The sequence below is a fragment of the Gossypium hirsutum genome, chromosome D12 (assembly GCF_007990345.1).
Source record: "Gossypium hirsutum isolate 1008001.06 chromosome D12, Gossypium_hirsutum_v2.1, whole genome shotgun sequence".
Classification (NCBI taxonomy): Eukaryota; Viridiplantae; Streptophyta; class Magnoliopsida; order Malvales; family Malvaceae; genus Gossypium; species Gossypium hirsutum.
Window position 1 is genome coordinate 315,429 of NC_053448.1, and position 15,068 is coordinate 330,496.

General features: G+C 33.8%; 1 long non-coding RNA gene across 2 annotated transcripts; it reads right to left on the minus strand.

Moving 5' to 3' along the window:
- Positions 1-1,369: 1,369 nt before the first annotated feature.
- LOC107930774 (uncharacterized) lies at positions 1,370-10,663 on the minus strand. Of its 2 annotated transcripts, XR_001693064.2 has the most exons (3): positions 10,276-10,652; positions 8,590-9,621; positions 1,370-8,290 (listed from the first exon to the last, which is right to left on the minus strand). It is a non-coding gene; the product is annotated as an uncharacterized lncRNA (long non-coding RNA). The 2 variants fall into 2 exon arrangements; XR_005922175.1 differs by having other exon boundaries at positions 1,370-9,621; positions 10,276-10,663.
- Positions 10,664-15,068: the final 4,405 nt, after the last annotated feature.

Below are 15,068 nucleotides of genomic sequence, written 5' to 3' on the forward strand. Positions count from 1 at the left end.
ACATCATCGACAAAAAAGTGTAACATCACTTTTTTTCTTTTTTCTTTTATAAAAAAAAAACAAAATCTAAATTTTCATTAAATTAAAAGGAAGAATATATTTTAATAAAATTAAGTCAACAAAATAATTTCTATTGATTTTAGTGAAAATAAGTTTTTTAATAGCAAATAAAAAATATTTTTATTGATAACATTACATTGAGCTTTTGGTAGGAATGACAATAGATAGTGTAGATTTGGATATCTATAGATGTTCAACTAGTTTTTTGTGAATTCAAATATTACGGATTCAAATAATACTCAAAATTAAATATTTTGAATTACTATTTACAATGGATTCGAAGCGTATGCAAATTTTGACCTTAGGATGTCCATTAGTTAAATCTACTTTACTTTTGCAAATATTTATTAGAAAAATATAACTACCATCTTTTTGTAGTATTTTTATAAAAATAAAATTAAAAAAAATTAATGAATTACAAAAATGGAGTGGGAAACAAATTAATTACAAAAATAGGGTGTTTACTACAGTAGTTTTAGGTGCCGCTAATGAACTTTTTTTAAAAAAATTTGGCACAAATAAAAAAAAAAGTGAAAAAGAATTACTTTTTTTATGGTGCCACTTGATACATTGAAGTCACTAGTTAATTTTAAAAAAAAAATCTGATAGCAAAAAAGAAGCTGAAAAGGTGAAAAATAAAAAAAAATAGGATTGTGGTTCCAACACCAAATAATAGCCTTTTTCCCTACATTTAATGTCTTAATTGACTTTTCCATGCATTTAATTTTTTTCCATGCATTTAATTCTTAAAACAACAGTTTTTTTATTTAATCAAGAGATGTTATTTGACACATTGACGATATCAATTAAAAAAATATTTTTCCCCACTTTTTAGCAGTTTTTTGTCAGATTTTTTTAAAAAGAATTCATTGGTGTAGTCAATGAATCAAACATCACCTAAAGTTAATGTAACAAATACCCTATTTTCGTAATTAATTTTCCCCCACCTTACTTTTGTAATTAATTAATTTTAATATTATTTTTATAAAAAGTCACTTTTTGTAGATAATATCTAAAAATGTTTCACTTTTGCGGTTACGATTTTAAATTTAAAATTCGAATCCATTATCATCTTCACTTTTTTTTTTACTTCCTAAATGTATATATTTAATTTATTTTTATAGTTGGTGGATAATTTAATAAAATTTGATTCAAATAGAAATATTTCAACTTAACGTGGATAATAAATATTTCAAATTTTAAAGCATATATTAAAAATTTAAAAATAGTATATAATTTTTTCCAATTTTTGTAAAAATATTTTGGTAAACAAGAACAACACCAGACGATTATAATAAAAAACATAAAATCAAAAGCCCAAAATATATTTTTGAATTAAATCCTCACAGGTTGAAAAGATATGGAGAACACTTGGATACTTGTGAATCCTATAGTAGCATGTTTGGCCATAAAATTTACAACTTCATTATGAGCTCTAGAAACGTGATGGATACAAACCTTCCAATTCTTATGCAACAACTTATGAATAGCTCGTAATTCTACAATATGACTAGCAATAGAATTACCGGCTAACATTAATTCTACTAATAGAGCGTTATCAGATTCAAGCTCAACCTATCGATAACTATTGTCCTAAACTAGTCGAAGCCCTTCTAACATCGATCTCGCTTCAATCCTAAACACTTCATCTTTCCCTAATACCATCGAGTAACCACATAACCAATTACCATCAACATCTCTAATGACTCCCCCAACTGCAGCCAAGTGAGCGCTAGTTGAAACTGCACCATCCGTATTAAGCTTAACCCAACCACTCTCTGGAGCTAACCATTTTGAATTAGAAGCCATATAATTCGAATAGAACATAACCATCGAGGGTGATGAATAACTTCTCGTCCAACTGATACCTATATCTACCATACCTTGGATAGAGCTATGATTATTGGAAAAGACAAACATATTCCTATTTTTCCATAATAACCAACAAACTATAGGAAACAATGTTTGCCAATCAATTTCAGGACTACCACAATTCCCTATATTCTGCAAGCTCCAAGCAACACATTCATGAAAAGGTAGTGAGAAGAAAATTACTTGTTTATGAATTTGTACAACTGAATTCCAAACTGCCCTGGAAACGAACAATCTTTAACAGCATGTAACTCTGTTTCAAGTGTACCATTGCATCGAGGACATTAGCTCTCCCAACCCATATGTCTCCTAACTCTCTTGGAATTAGCTAACACCTTGTTTTTCCATAATAGCCAAATGAATACTCTAACTCGCTGAGGAGCCTTGGCTTTCCAAAACAGTTTCCAGATATTAGAGTTATTATTCGAATCAAACTGGTACATACCTCTATAAGTTTCTGCCATGGAAAAGGCATTGCTATTTGCCCATCTCCATGATAAACGATCATTTCCCGCATCTAGAGAGGGAGGTAAAACTAAAGCAATTTGCCTCACAATTGGTTCCGATAGGAAACTTTTAAGACGGTTCCAATCCCAATTCCCAAATTCATCCACTAAATTACATACTCGCAATGTGTCATCTGGTTGCTCGGATCCCATGTAAAAATTCCTCAGAGGACCCACCTGATAAATCCAACTATCATTCCAAAAGTTTGTCAAGGCTCCATCTCCAATGGCCTAATAAACATTATCAACCACATCTTGCCAAACTCGCATTAAAAACCTCAATATGTAGGAGCAGTTACTCCTATCATAGAAATCGATAGCACTTCACAAATCTTGTACTTGCTCCTCAAAATCTTAACCCATAAGTCATCTATCTTGGTCAATAAAAGGAAATCGAGTTTCAAAAGGAATAACTTGTTTTGAACAACCAAACTTCGTAAACCTAAACCCCTAGTCTCAATCGAGCGGCAACATTCATCCCATTTTATAAGATTCGGTTTCCTAAAAATCAAACAAATATCCCTAAACAAAATTGCGAGCCTGCTTCTCAATTTCTCCACACACAGTTATGGGGATACGAACAGTAGACATAAAATAATTAGGGGTAGAAAGTAATACTAATTTAGCTAGCGTAATTCTACCAGCCAGTGATAGTTTCTTAGCCATTGATTCTGCTACGTACCTTATTCACCAAAAACTCAAAAGTGTTAACTTCAACTCCCTTATGCATAATTAGAAGACCAAGATACATCCCCAAATCCTCCACACGTCCAAAACCCACATTCCTGCATATATCTGAAGCAACTGTTTCAGGAACATTAGGCGAGAAAAAAAAACCTAACATTTGTTCTTATTCACTTTTTGCCTTGAGAAATGATAGAAAATATTCAAAATATTACTTATCACATCAGGCTGCTTCGGATCCACTTCACCAAATAGCATTAGGTCATCTACAAAAAATAAAGGTGATAAACCTGGACCACCCCTAGATAAAACCAGAGGCCTTCACCTCTCGTTATTCACTGTTTCATCAATTAAGTGCTCCAATCTCTCCATACATAGAATAAATAAGGAGATAGGGTATCTCCTTGTCGTAACCCCTAATAGGCCTAAATTTATCCGTCACTGTACCATTCCAGAAGATTTAGAACGTAACAGAAAACACACAATTCATAATTATCGTAATCAACATGGGTGGTAGTCCTGCTTTGAAAGTGTATCTATTAAAAAGTCCCAACGAATTCTATTATACGCCTTCTCGAGATCAATTTTAAAGATTATCCTGTTTTTTTCCTTTAAAATTCCTCAGAGAATGAATCACCTCTTGAGCAATGACAATATTATCAGAAATGCTTCTACCCATCAAGAAACTAGCTTGATTTTGTTGAGTAAGTCTCGACATCAACAGTCTCATCCTGTTGAAAATTGACTTGGTAATTATCTTATATAAAACCGTACAAAGGCTGATTGGGCGAAATTGAGTGATACTTTTCGGACTATCAACCTTTGGGATAAGAACAATGAAAGTTTTATTAATCCTATGGTCCACTGGACAACTTCTGAACACCTGTTGTATCATCGAACAAACTAAAGAACCAACAATATCCTACTGAGACTGATAAAACCTAGCATGAAAACCATCAACTCCAGGAACTTTAAGCGGGGACATACCAAAAACCGCATTACGGATTTCTAAATCTGTCATTTCCATCTCAAGACTACCTTTTTCAATTGGAGATAAAACCTGAAATTTACCTCTGTAAGGCAGAAACCCATCAACTGAATAATCCATGGCAAACAGATTCTTATAAAAACCCAAAACATGTTTTAGTAAAACAAGATCAAAACACTAATCAGTCCCATCCACCTCAAGACTCTCAATTTTGTTCCTTCGACGTCTAGCTAGTGTCCTTCCATGGAAGTATTTGGTATTTCTATCACCATTTAAAAGCCAATCTGACCAAGATTTCTAAAACCATAAGAGCTTCTCATGTTTCAAAACCTCCTCTAAGGATTGTCTTAATTATATTTCCTGATTAAGAAATCTCTTATTCGGCCTTAACTCCATTAGTCTCTGTGTAATCTTTAGCTCTTGAATCAATTACTTCTTCTGACTAAAGATGTTATCGTAAATATGATTGTTCCAGCTTTGGACCTTAACTCAAAAAATTCTCCATCATATTCACCATGGACTCTTCAGAATTCCACTTAGAACTAACCAACATTCTAAACTCAGAGTGAAGCATCCAACTATCAAGATACTAGAAAGGTCTTGTCCCCTCTACCTGGCGAGGTTTAAGGGATAAAACATTGGATGATGATTAGATTTTAGTCAGTGTAGACTCTGAACCAAGCATTCAGACGCAAAAATATCAAAACTAGCATTCCCTATAGCCCGGTCCAAATGTTGAGATAACCCTCCTCTACTCAAAGTAAAACAAGACCCACAACAACCTAGATCCTGAAGTTCATAATTGAATAGAAAATCTTGAAAAAAAAAACACATTCATTTCTAGATGTAGCTGCGTCACCTCTCCTTTCTGATACATCCAAGAGCGAATTAAAGTCATTAGCAATAAGCCAAGGTTTATCACATGAATCAACTACCGAGTTCAAATGATCCCACAACATACGCCTATTACTCCTTTGGGGACTTGCATAAATTGTCGAACAATAGAATCTCGACGAATTTTGGCTAGAGCCAATCCACATGTGAATAACCTACGAATTTAATCTCAAAATTTTAACATGAACATTATCATTTCAGAGAATCCAAATACCACTCAAGAATCCATTCGCCTCAATTCTACAAGAGTTCAGATACCCCAATTGTTGAAATGATCAAGAAGTCATACATCTTATTCAAATACTGATCGTGCATTCTACATTTATAGGCTCGGTTAACTAACAAACTAACTTCCATATAACTAATTCTAACTACCCTGCTAACTGTTTTACTTCTCAACACTCCCCCTCAAGTTGAGGGCTGATATATATCTTTAACGCCCAACTTGGATACTAAATACTCATGTTGTTTGACGCCTAAGGTTTTTGTCATTAAATCAACAAGTTGTTCAGTCGTTCCAACATGCTGCATCTGAATCAATCCATCTTTGATTTTATCTCGTACAAAATGACAATCAATTTCTATATGCTTGGTTCGTTCATGAAAGACAGGGTTGGCTGTAATTTGCAAAGCTGCCTTACTATCTGAAAAAATCATAGATTTATCAGGTTGACTAAGACTGATTTCTTTTATCAAACCATTCAACCAAATAATCTCTGCTACTATTGCTTTCATACTTCTATATTCAGCTTCTGCTGATGATTGAGAAATCGTGGTTTACTTTTTTAATTTCCATGAAATGAGAGACTCTCTAATTTTAACACAAAAACTAGTCACTGACCGCCTAGACATAGGACATGAAGCCCAATCGGAATCACAAAAGGTAATCAACTGCGGTTTGCTAGCTGCAGACAATAAAATACCTTGGCCAGGATTTTTCCTTATGTACCGTACCACCCAAAAAGCAGCCTCCAAATGTGATTTTTTTGGTTTGTGCATGAACTGACTCAAGTGTTGAACTGCAAACATTATGTCTGGTCGTGTATTGGTTAGGTATAACAACCTTTCCAAAAGTCGTTGATATACTGTAACATCCATAATTAAATCATCTCCATCAACCTTTGTTTGTACAGACTCATCATATTCAACCAATGTAAGTTTTTTATTCTGCTCAAGTGGTGTACACACTGATTTCGCTTCTCTTAATCCCATATCAGCTAACAACTCTTAAGCATATTTTTGTTGGTTCAATACAATTCCTTTGCTTGATCTCATCACCTCTATTCCAAGAAAGTACTTCAACACACCTAAATCCTTCATCTTAAAATTTTGGTACAGAACCTGTTTTAGTTCATTTATCATACTAGTGCTACTTCCTGTAATTAACAGATCGTCAACATAAATGAGTAAAATGACTATGTTACACCTACTCCTTTTTGTGAATAAGGAATAATCATACTTGCTTTGTACATAGCCTCCCTGCGTTAAGGCTTCAGTGAGTTTTAAATTCCACTGCCGAGAGGCTTACTTCAGACCATACAGTGACTTATACAGACGACATACTTGAGACTCCCCCTGGCTGCGAAAACCATTCGGAAGTTCTATATAAACTTCTTCACACAAGTCCCCTTGTAAAAACGCATTGTAAACATCCATCTGAAAAAGAGGCCATCATAAATTGCTGCCATACTGACCACAGTTCGAACAGTGACATATTTAACCACAGTTCGAAAGTCAATACCAACCTGCTGATTATAACCTTTCCCAACTAGTCGGGCTTTAAAACGTTCCACCGAACCATCATAATTATACTTAATTTTATAAACCCACTTGCAACCAATGGGAACAACACCAGTAGGTAAAGGAACAACCTCTCACGTACCATTGACATCCAAAGCTCGAATCTCCTGTTGCATAGCATCGACCCATCTTGGATCCGAGATGGCCTCAGCATAGGTTTTGGGTTCAATCAAAGAAAAAATATGGGCTGCAAATAACTGAGTATGAACAGGCAAATGTGATGATGAATAAACATGAGAAATAGGAAACAAACCTGTGGCACAAGAAGTGAAAGACTGGTTAGAGCAGACGTATCTTTCATCCAAGTAGGTGGCTTGACAGACCGTGTAGTGCGACGCAAAAAAGGAACAGTGGGTACCAAGGGTATTTGGAGAGGAAAAGGAGATACTGGCCTACTAGAAGAAGGAATGGAAATGGAAGGTGAAGGTGAAGGTTCAGGTTGAAGAAAAACAGAATTATCAATGTCAGGAAAAGGCAAAAAATGTTGGGTAGAAAAAATAAAAGGAAACACTGTCATGAAAAATAACATCAAGATTAACAAAAAAAGTTTTAGTTTCAAGACTGAACAATAAGTACCCTTTCTGCACAAGAGAATAACCCATAAAAACAGACGGAATAGCCTTAGGAGAAAACTTATCACGATAGTTAGGGGAGGTAGCATAGGCAAGACAACCAAAAACTTTCAAACGAGAAAAATCTGGAGCTATATTATACTAGAGTTCAAAAGGACATTTCCAATTTAAGATAGGAGTGGGAAGGCAATTAATCAAAAAACAAGCAGTTAGAATGCACTCTCCCCAAAATTTACTAGGCATATGAGACTGAAATTTTAATGACCGAGCTACTTCAAGCAAATGTCTATGTTTTCATTTCGCAACTCCATTTTGCTGAGGAGTGTAAATACATGAACTTTGATGGAGAATGTCGGACATATTAAAAAAATCATTGCATTTATTCGTGAAAAATTCATACCCATTATCACTACAAACATTTTTAATCGTAGTGGAGAATTGATTTTTAACCAAGACAAAAAACTGTTTGAGACAGAAAAGCGCATCACTTTTATTTTGTAACAAATAAACCCATGTCATCCTTGTGTAATCATCAACAATTGTTAAAAAAATATATGACCACTATGAGTAGACACTCGATAGGGTCCCCACAAGTCTACGTGAACAAGAGAAAAAGCCACATCAACACGAGACAAATGAACAGGAAATGAGAGCCTAGTTTGTTTAGCAAGTGGACAAATAGAACATTTATGTATACTATTAACATCTGAGACTTTACAAGAAAGATTAGGGACCTTATTGAGTCTTGAAACCGAATCGTGACCAAGTCTAGTATGCCAAAGATATGACGAGTCAACAGAAGCAGTAGCTGTAATAAAAGTAGGTGAAGCCATACTGGTCTGTCGAGACGGGTCTAGGATGTAAAGACCACCTCGTGCCTTACCAATCCCCCTCATCTTTCCACTTGAGAGATCCTGTATGAGACAAAAATGAGGGTAAAAAGAAACCATGCAATTGAGATCATTAGTAAGTTTTGAAATGGAAAGAAGATTATAATGAAAATTTGGAACCTAAACAACTCTGGTTAAGTGCAGGTTAGGTAAAATAGTACAAGTGCCAACATGGGTAACTGAAACAGAAAAACCATTTGGAAGTCGAACACAAGGTGAACCCAATGCACATTCAACAGGAGATTCTAAAAATTGAAGATCAGACAGTATATAGTCAGTAGCTCCAGTATCCATAATCCATTTGTGACCAACATCAATCATACCTGCTAAACTGGCAGCAACTTCAACCGCAGGTTCCTTGTTCAACAAATTCAAGATTTGATGATACTGTTCCTGTGTAAACACTGGCATCTATGAACGAGAACCAATAAAATCCACTACTTCACTACCATGTGCAGGAGTCGTAGTAGAAGCATTATTTACTACAGAATCCGAGCTGTTGTTTGCCTTCTTTTTTGTAAATTTAAAATCTACAGGATAACCAACTAATCTGTAGCAATTCTCTATTTTATGTCCCTTAATCTTGCAATGATCACAAGTGCCAGAAAACCGTTTCTTTTATACCATTTTAACGGAAAAAAAAGGAACCGGATCAACCCCAATATTACTATAATTATGTTTTCTCTGCGACTCCTCTTGCATAAGCATCGAATATGCATGATTGACAGAGGGTAATGGATTCATTAACAAAATTTGACTACGCACTGCATTATACGTTTCATTCAACCCCATGAGAAATTGAAACAAATGCTGCTGTGAAACCAGCGCAACATTCTGTCTGGATTGGATACACCCGAAAGAAGACGAAGGCACAAGTGCATAGTATTCATCCCAAAGTAATCGCAATTTGGTAAAATATACCGAAATAGAGGTAGTACCTTGAAGATGAGAAGTGATCTCACGATGCTAGAAATAAATTCTTGAGCCATCAATTTTGTGGAACCGCTCACTAAGGTCACTCCATACTGCTGCTGCACTAGATGCGAAAATAATTTCAGCCGAAAGTTCTTTACTGACAGTATTCAAAATCCAAGATAGTTCGACCGCATACACAGCTCCCATTGATAACCCATTTCTTCTAGCAATGAATTTTTAGAACAAGTGCCATCCACAAACCCCAACTTATTTTTTGCTAACAATGCGATTCTCATCGTCCGACTCCAAACATTGTAGTTTTCAATTCCAAGCAACTGGTGAGACACCAACAAAGTGCCTAGGGTATCAGAAGAATGCAAGTAAAGTGGATGATTGAAATCGATAGTTGATTTAGAGAGATTCATCATGATTCACCACCTCTGTTGTTGAAAAAACAGAAAACCAGGCAACAACGAATAAGACTTTCGCAGGAACAAATTGAAATTGGAAAAAATGCCCTAGATTACCAACCCAATTGTGTCTGACGACCAGATTTGAGCTTCCAACAAAAAACCCATTTATCAATTCATAAAGCCCAAAGATTATTAAGCAAAGAAAAACAACAACATCTAACCATATCAGCAACCCGAAGGAAAAACGACCAGAATAACCACAATCATTGGCTAGTGAAAATCATCGGAAATATCATCGAAAATATAGCAATTGCTGGAGCTCTGATACCATGTTGAAATGATCAAGAAATCATACATCTTATTCAAATACTAATAGTGCATTCTACATTTATAGACTCGGTTAACTAACAAACTAACTTGCATATAACTAATTCTAACTACCCTGCTAACTACTTTACTTCTCAACACTAATTTGCTAATGACTTCATCAACATGACAACCATTTATCCGTGTCTCAAATAAACATAAGATATCAGGCTCAAACTCACGCCTATATTCATAAATAAATTTGTGGAAACAGGGATGACCCGCTCCCTAACAATTCCAAAAAATTAAATTCAAATCCATAAAAAAAATGATGAGAACAAGCATCAGTCATAAAGCACATCACTAACAGCTTACCCCAACGTCATGAGCAGACACCGTTACCGAACTCGTACCCTCTGTCAAGGAATCATTCTCTACATTCGACTACTCCAGAGCCTGATAAATCTACCGAAGATTGCCTAATATGGCCCGATTTACCATCAGGTGGTTTCCTTATATTAATATTATAAACAAGAATCATATTAGATCATTCTCCCAAGGTTTCTTTCCCGGTAGCTCCAAATTTAAACAGATTATTCTCCTTCCCAGTCCATGTACCATGCGTCTCTATCTCTATCGCCCGACTTGAAGTTTTCTTGACCCAAGACTTCATCATTACTCACGCGGCCTAGTAGAGAATACTCTTACCAGACCCATTAAAATTTTTTCTTATGTTCTTTTGGTAATGCGACATTTTGACAAATTTGCCCCAACTTTTAATGTTGAATTCATTTTATTTAAACCAAAACTAATTAATGATAAAAACTATGGATCAGATTTTCCAATTCTTTAATATATTTTTTAATAATATTTTAATAATATTTATATATATTTATGACTTAACCCACAAATTGGTATTTAAACTATACTCTTTTTTCCTATCTCTTAAACTTTTTTTGGTTACAAGTGGTATCTAAAAAATTTCTTTCCCCAAGTTGATACCTCCATTAGTCCAACCATTAGCCAAATTTAGAAAAGAAAAAAATCACAAAGCTTAACCTACAAGTTGACATCTAAACTGTGTTCTCTTTTTTTTCCCTTCATTTTGGTACCTACATATTTTTTTTTATCATAAGTGGTACCTAAGCTATTTTTTCCCAAGTTGGTACCTGTATTAGTTCAAGCATTAAGCTTTAAGAAAAAACAAATAAAAATGACCATGTGGAAAAAAAAACAAAAAGTACTATTTTCATTAATATATATTTACTTTATATTTTCTTTCGTTCTTCCTACTCTCATATTAGGTTTTTTCTACAACTGTAAGCATTTTGGGCTTCATGGCTTTGATCAAAGTTTTCAAATTCAAGCCAATGGTTGACCAATCATGCCACCAATTTTTGGTTTGACTGGTTCAATCAAATAGATTATTAAAAAAAATCATAAAAATAATAACAAAATAAAAATATATTTCAAAAAATAAAGAAGCGGTTCATCAGGATTTTTAGCTTAGCTCAACCAATCTAAGTCTATATCAATTCGTAGGTCAATCAGTTCAGCCCTTATCTCTGAACCGATACTCCGACCAGTTTGATCCAGTTCTGATCGATGAAAAAAATTTTTTGATCCCATCAAGTTGAGCAAGCAAGAGGTGAAGTTCAAAAATAGAATCGCCAACGTCTCAACTTTGCAAGGGCAAATTTCGAGCATTGTTGGCATTGACAAACATTATAAAGGAAGAAGAAAAATTATGAAAAAAAAAGTGAGATAATTTTAAAAATTATATGATGTGGCAATCTAATATTGGCTACAATATTTTAACAGATATAACATTTTGATGTAAAATGAGAACGAAAGAATAGTTTAAGTAACTAATGACAAAAAAAAAAAAACTTAGATGCCAACTTGAGGGAAAAAAAGGTATAACTTAAGCAATAATTTTTGAATTTATTCTTGTTTAGAGAAAAACAAGAAACTTTAGTAACCAAAGTACAAAAAATAGTTTAGCACTACTTGTTAAAAAAAAAGTTTTACTTACCAAGATAAAAAAAACGTATAGTTAAGGTACAAATTCTAAGTTAACTCTATATTTATTATTATAAGTGTAATACCCAATTTTTCTGTCCGGGCCCATACAAAATAAAAACACAGCAGGCCCAATTACTCATCTACAGACTAAACCCAAAAATTCAGCCCAATTACATTAACCCTAGCCCAGTCCAGAAACCCTAGCCCTTTCTGCTTCAGCGCCGTAGCAGCTTCTGCCCCAGCGCCGTAGCAACCTGGTGCCGCAACTGCTCCCGCGCGCCGCGCTTGTCGATCCCGCACATCGCGCCCCTCACCGCCGCAAATCTTGCAGCATGACCCACGCCTTCCCTACGCTTGTACCTGCAACAGCAAATAGCAAACAAAGAAGAGAAAGCAGAGGAGAAAAGATCGGGCAACAAAATAGGAACAAAAAACAGAATAGATTTTATTTTGATTTTATTCACTTTTTTCTTCTTTTCCACTTCGGCTATTTAAAGCTGTGGAAAATCTGTAAAAAAAAGGGGGGGAGAGACAAGAGAGAAATCAAAATAAAAACAGAAAATACAAAGATTTTTTTTTCTTAAGGTGAATCGGGATCTTGCAGTTTTATTTTTTTTCTTTTGCGTTTTTGTTTTTTTTAAGAAGTAACAAAGAAAAGAAGAAGGGAAGCTTACCACTCTGGCTGGAAGCGTCGATCGGCGCCACCTCCATCGCGATCGGAGCTGTGGCGCACGGTGGAACGGCGGCGCGGCGGCTTGGGTATAAAACCCTAGCAGAGAACAAAAAGGGGGGAGGGGTGCAGCATTTCTTTTGTTTTAAAATGGGTTATGAAATTTTTAAAAGGAAAAATTGGGTTTTATTGAAATCTCAAAACGGCGCCGTTTCGTCCAGGCCTTGACTCGCGCGGTGACCCGACCCGAAGGGGAGGATCCGCGTGTTTGGCTTCAATGGGGAATTTGCGCAATTGGCCCCTCCCTCTTGCAACGCGTTTCAGTTAAATCCTATTTTTCTCTTTTTTAAATTGGGTTGCAGATTTTAATTTTGCTGCAATTTGATACCTCGTTGCATGGCGTTTTGGGAGGGAAGGAATAATTTCCTTTTTAGTCCCCCATTGTTGCTCGCGCGTTCGAATTGATCCATTTTTTAATATTATTTTAAATTCGCCCCATTTTTTTCGTTTTAATTCAATTTAACCCATTTTTTTAGTTTTTATCACAATTACGCCATACTATTATTTTGTTTTATTTTATTTATTACTATAATATTGTATATTATTATTATTATGCCTACATACATGCGCATGCTCTCTGTGTAATATATATGCATGTTTCAATATATTTTCTAAGCTTTCTACGCATATATTACATATATACATACTCTTTTTGTTTTTATTTTACTTTCCTTTTTTATACTTTATACTATATATACATATACGCTTTATAGCATGGGCACATTTTAAATATATTTATGTTCCCATTTTAAAAATCATTATAATTTTTTTACTATTTCACATATTCTATTATCTTTTGTATATTATACATATATATTTTCAAGTTTCGCCAATACATGTATACTTTTTTATTCTGTAAATATATACACACATACATACTTTTATACTTTTATTTTATTTTCACGATTTTCAAACACATATATACATGCATTTTTTTATTAATTTTTTGTTTGATATATTCCATTCCTTCTTTTTATATGTATACTTGTATATGTGTATTAAATATATGCATACACAGATTCTCAAATTTATTTATATATTGTGCTTGTATATATATTTTGTAAATACATGTACATATATATTTTAAATTAAGGTATTTGTTTCATGTTATACATTAACTTTTTAACAGGCCTTTTAGAAAATATATATTTTGGTTGCGTCAAAGCATTAAAATCATCATATTTTATAAATTTCTAAAATATTTGGCATTCATGATTCTCGAGAAAGATCGTGTCCTAACTTACTGGATTACGATTATTTTTTGATGAATTTAGAAAGCCAAGTATTTGTTTTGAAATAAATTCACAAATTTCAAATAATGCTTATTCTCGGGAATTCAAAAATGTTGGGTCCTAACTTACTGGTCATGGCATTTTATTATCTCGAAATAAGAATTTCAAAAGCAAAAGGCAATATTCGGGTATTTTGAAGATTTAAAAATATTGTGCCCTAACTCACTGGGTGTGGTGTTTTATTTCTTTGAAATAAGAATGTCTTATCGTTTTAATTCATTCACGAGTTAAAAGTTCTCTTTTAAAATCTTTTCAAATTTTCGACACCAAGACATTACAGAATCAATTTGGTACCGATTTTAGGCGTTACGAGGGTGCTAATCCTTCCTCGTGCGTAACTGAACTCCCGAACCTATTTTCTCAAAATTCATAAACCAAAATCGTTTTTTAAGGTGAGCCAATCACACCACAATCAAAGATCGGTGGCGACTCCAATTTTTATTTTTAAAGTCGACAATTAAAATTTTTGTTTTCAAAAAACGGTTTCGACAATAAGATGAGGAAATTTATTATTTAGTCTATTATATAAATTTTGTCCAAAATATTACTTAAATAAAAATTTATCAATCTTTTATATCATTTTAGTTAAAATAAAAAATGTATTTTCTCTTTTCCTCACTCTGATTAAAAGAAAAGGCCTAACTATTTATAACTTTCCAATTTCAATTTATTTATTTAAGAAAAGGGATATAAAATTAATTTATTAAACAAATGCATCCATTTACAAAAATAATAAAATACTAAAAGTTTCAGCCTTTATGTATTAAAAAATAATAAGAATAACAACTTTTATAAGGATCATTTAGTAAAATGTACTTTCTAGTAATTTTAGGTTCCGTCATCCAAACAGCCAAAATTTTATATTCTAACAAAATAAACCAAACATTGTAACGTAACATATGAGTAAGGTGCTAAGTAATTTTAGATTCCGTAAATCAAACACCTCATAATTGTTAAAGTTATTACTTTCTGCTTTCAAAAAACAAAAAGTTATTTAGAATTCATCAGCCTGGCATATTTATGCATAAAACAATTAACTACTTGATCAAAGATGTCAATTATTAATGGTAGCAAGCAATTTGAAGAACCACGCAAAACAAGGCAAGTTGTGGCAATATATG